We start from the raw sequence: 5285 nt of genomic DNA on the forward strand, positions 1-5285 counted from the left end.
TGATGAAGTAAAATGCTTTGGAATTTCAAAGGAAGAAGAGAGAAAATCTTATAGCTTTATGGAAAAAATGTCTTTGAAATGGGCCTATTAGAATGGATAAAAGGGTTTTTTTTTTAATGGAAAAAATTTTAAATGAGAAAATACAATGAGCCTCCATATACCTATCACCCAACTTCAACATTTATCAACACATGACCACCCTAGTTTCACTTACACCCTTATCTACTTTCCCCACTTGGCCCCTTGGAAAGATGGGTATAATTTTGTTTTTATTTATTCCTTTTTTTTCCAAATTGAAGTATAACTTTGGTATAGCAAAGCACACAAACTTAGCCATATAGCTCAATGAAATTTTACGAATGTATATTCCAGTATACAGTACCACCTAGATCAATATATAGAACATTCCAGCTTATTAGAGGGCTCCTTTATGTCCCCTTCTACTGAATGCTGCCCCAGTCCAAAAGGTAACTACTATTCTGAACCTGTATCACCATCAGTTTCATCTGTTCTTGAACTTCATATAAATGGAATGATACAGCATATGTCCAGTTTCTTCTGCTCAATCTCATATCTGAGATTCATCCATGCTGTTTCATGTAACAGTAATTTGGTTTTTTATTGCTGTATAGTATTTCATTGTATGAATACACAATATCATTTTTTTCATCCATTCTACTGTTGATGAACATACAAGTTGCTTTTAGTTTTTTGCTATGAACCTTCTTGTACATGCATTTTGGTGATATACACACTCATTTCTGTTGGGTGTAAATACTGAAGTGGAATTTCTGGTTCGTAGAGTACACGTGTGTTTAGCTTTAAGTTACTGCAGGTTTCCTCAATTGTTTAAACCAATATACGCTCCCATGGTATTCTCCTATGTTTTCCTCTAAAAGCATTATTTTGTTCTTCATACTCAAGTCTATGTCCATTTCAAATTATTTTTTTGTGCATGTCTATAAGAGATAGGCATCATATTCCCTTGTCCAATTGATCCACCACTATTAACTTTGCATAATATTTGCAGAATGGAAGGCAGTGGTATTCCAACATGAGAAAATGGAAAGTATTACCATTGAAATAATATATTTAGGAATAAGTAAGTAGGTCTGTTTGAGGTGGATATCAATTTTTCTTTTCTTTTCTTTTTTTTTTTTTTGAGACAGGGTCTTGCTCTGTTGCCCAGGCTGGAGTGCAATGATGCAATCACAGCTCACTGTAGCTTCGAACTCCTGGGCTCAAGCTATATTTCTGCCTCAGCCTCTTAAGTCACTGGGACTACAAGGGTGTGCAACCATGCCCAGCTACAATGTCAAATTTTAATACACATACATATTATCTATTAAAAATGTTGATTCCTGGATATGCCTCCATTCTTTCCTCTCCCTCCACACCCCTGCAAAGTTCAGACCAAGAGGTCTGGTGTGGATCCCAATTTGTGAGTTACACTTTGAAACATTCTGGTAAAATCAGGGTAAGTGCTGTACTGTCTCTTTCTCAGATCAAGCTAATATAATTACCTTAAAAACTCTGTGGACTTCCTGAGTGTCAGTTTATAATCCACCCATCCAATAAAAGCCAAGCCCATAAACCTCTTGATGTAAGTATTTATCTTCTTTAGACTCTCTGAAGCTGTTGTGGGAGAATGGCCTTACATTCCTAGAGGCCCTGCTGTTTAAACAGAAAAAGTCTGCAAAATAAACTCTTAAAATCCTCAGAAGGCCTTCTTCTGTCTGTCTGCAAGGACCTATGAGATGCCACCTATCCTGACTTCTTAATAAAATATCTCACATCTCTATGCTAGATTTGGCTTTACTCTGAAGCTATTTGATAATAGTTTCCTGCTTAACATAGACTCCTATCACTGATGGGACAAGAGTAACTCAAAGATTTGTGAAAAGACACTGGAAAAAAAAAGTTTAGAAAGTATTCAACCTGAAACTTTGTGTAATGCGCTGCCTGTCAATTTGAACTCCTCCTTCTAATAAAAACTTCTGGCCGGGCGTGGTGGCTCACGCCTGTAATCCCAGCACTTTGGGAGGCCGAGATGGGCCGATCATGAGGTCAAGAGATCGAGATCATCCTGGCCAACACGGTGAAACCCCATCACTACTAAAAATACAAAAATTAGCCGGGCGTGGTGGCATGCGCCTGTGGTCCTAGCTACTCAGCAGGCTGAGGCGGAAGAATCGCTTGAACCCAGGAGGCGGAGGTTGCAGTGAGCCGGAATTGTGCCACTGCACTCCAGCCTGGTGACAGAGCAAGACTCCATCTCAAGAAAAAAAAAAAAAAAAAGAAATGCAAAAATTACTTTCTTTGTGAGATACCTGTTATTTTTTTTTCTCCATAATAAATGACTTTTGACAAAACTATTTCTAGAACTTGTGGAGCACTGATGCTTGGGTCTGGTCTTTTCAGCAGTCTTAACATTATATCCTCTACTGTCAGGCTAGAAGCTGAAAGGAGTTTGTTGCTGCTGATCTTTGTGCTTCTATAATCTTGGTTTCTTTTCAAACTCCTGAACCAGTGGGAATTGAGATCTCCCATAACAGCCCAATACATTCAATAGAAGAAAATTAAGTTATAAAATAATACACTTTAAACTCAAAGAAGGAAAAAAGTGGTAAAAAATATTTTTCTTTAGAAATCCTCTTTCTTTTGTGGCAATATTACAGGAAGTAGACTCTGACAAACTGGAGTGAATTTATGAGCATAATGAATCTCTCTTGGTTACAATTTAAATGGTGTCTCAAATTCTGTTCTTCTTTACTGTTAACCTCAAAAAATTAGAGCACTGATTCATAAAAGCATGATGCAAGACCAGTAGTCTATTTACCCCATTATTTGGTTGAGATTAGCACCAGTGGAGGTTTTATGGGATGGTATTGTTTTATCTCAGTTGTTTCTTATATGAAATGAAATAAATCTTAATCTTGGTTTTTGAGTTCTACTCTGTGGTTGGTGCTGTAAGATGGGTCCACATGGAAGCAGATCTTTTGACAATCATGGATGTCATTACCAAGACGCAATAGAAAATGGGACTTAGCAGACCAAGGTCCCTCATCAACAAGCTCTTATTGAGTAGTAATTTTTGATGAGATGCTAGAGAAAACTGAGGTTTTGAAAGTCAGAGTTTGTGATCATTATACAAACAAAAATAAATTACTACGTCAAATGTGCAAGTGTAATTTTTGGTCAGTTGAGGAAATGAATGCCTGCTGAACATGACAAATCATAAACCAAAACAAAAATAATGACGTTTTAATAATAGAGCAATTGCAGATGAACATGAAATATTTGGGTTTGAGTTAGATGATTTATTTCTATGATTTCTTCTTGAACTAACATAAATTTTCCATGGTGCTGAAAAAATTAATGAGAGAATTCATTTAAAAAACTAAAGATCAAGTAGTACATCATTCTTGGAAAAGATGAGTAAAGTACAAAAATGAGCTCAAGTATGTGACATGTAGGGTTTTCCCTTCAGCTTGCCAAGGAAGCACTACTACATCCTCAAAGGCATATGAGCCACTGAGGTGATGCCTGTGGTTAGAAGTAAGCCAGTGAAGCCGGGCGTGGTGGCTCATGCCTGTAATCCCAGCACTTTGGGAAGCTGAGGTGGGCGAATCACAAGTTCAGGAGTTCAAGACCAGCCTGGCCAATATGGTGAAACCCTGTCTCTACTAAAAATACAACAAATAAGCCACGTGTGGTGGTGCATGCCTGTAATCCCAGCTACTTGGGAGGCTGAGGCAAAAGAATTGCTTGAACCTGGGAGGCAGAGGTTGCAGGGAGCAGAGATCACGCCACTGCACTCCAGCCTGGGTGATAGAGCAAGACTCCCTCTCAAAAAAAAAAAAAAAAAAAGGTAAGCCAGTGAAGGAGCAAGCCAATGCTATCTGCAAACATTTATCCCTGGGATGCAAAATAAGTTTGCATGTCATCAGGATTTACTTTGGGAGGATTGGGATGGATTCTGCTTGGCATAAACAAGATCCACTCTAAAGCAAATGTATTGAGTGTCTTCAGTGTCCTAGGGAAGTTAGTTTGGCAACCAGTTGTCCCAGGTTGCATAGGACTAAGGGATTTTCCAGCATGTGAGATTTTGAGTGATAAAACTGAAAAAGTCTCAGACAAACTGGTATAGTTGGTTAATGTAGTTATGAGAAAACTAAGCAGGGATCAGATCCCCTTGGTAGTACAAGAGACCCCAGTAACAAGAGTATATCCCTTCTCTGTCTGTTCGGTGGCTGGAGAAACACAAATGACCACCAGGAAGCCTCAACTTTCAGATCAAATAGGATCATATTTGTCTCCTGTTAGAAGTCTTCCTCCCCTGGCATCTAAGACCTCTAAATATGCAGAGATCATTAGGTATAATAATAAGAGCCGGCTGGGCACAGTGGCTCACATCTGTAATCCTAGCACTTTGGGAGGCTGAGGCGGGTGGATCACCTGAGGTCAGGAGTTCAACGTGCTTGAACTTGGGAGGTGGACGTTGCAGTGAGCTGAGATTGCGTTACTGTGCTCCAGCCTGGGGGTCGAGCGAAACTCCGCCTCAAAAAAAAAAAAGATTAAGAGCCATTCTCACTTCTTATAATGTTAGCTGCTTCTTGTGAATTCTTTAAGCCTTAGCTCATTGCTTCAGTCTGCTGTGAAATCAGTTTCTTTGTCAGAAGCAACACTGTGTGGTGTGTCAGAAGAGCCACGGGGATGAGATGACTGGAGTCAAGGAAAGAGAAGCAGTTCAAGAAGTGATCAGTGGTGTCATATGTAACAGGGAGGTTCTACCAGATGAAGACGGAGATGCTTCACTGGAGTTAGCAGCTGGAATGTCATTGGTGACTTTGGTGAGAAGAGTTTCAGAATCTGGTTGTGGGTACAGAAGCAGACTACCATAATATGAGGAGTGAGTGCGGGTGAAAATACGCAGTCAAGTAAGTGACTTTTCTTTTATTTGAGACGAGGTCTCACTCTGTCACCCAGGCTGGAGTGCAGTGGTGCAATCTCAACTTACTGCAACCTTCACCTCTCCGGTGATCCTCCCACCTCAAATTCTGCAGTTGCTGGGACTACAGGCACACACCACCATGCCCAGCTAATTTTTGTATTTTTTTTTGTAGAGATAGGTTTTTACCGTGTTGCCCAGGTTAGTCTCAAACTCCTGAGCTCAAGCAATCCACCTGCTTTGGCCTCCCAAAGTGCTGGGATTACAGGTGTGAATCATCACACCCAGCCTAAGTAAGTGACTCTTAACCAACCAACCAACTAACCAACTAACC

Source organism: Aotus nancymaae, unplaced genomic scaffold (genome assembly GCF_030222135.1).
Source record: "Aotus nancymaae isolate 86718 unplaced genomic scaffold, 86718_ANA_hifiasm-v0.15.2.pri h1tg000062l, whole genome shotgun sequence".
NCBI lineage: Eukaryota > Metazoa > Chordata > Mammalia > Primates > Aotidae > Aotus > Aotus nancymaae.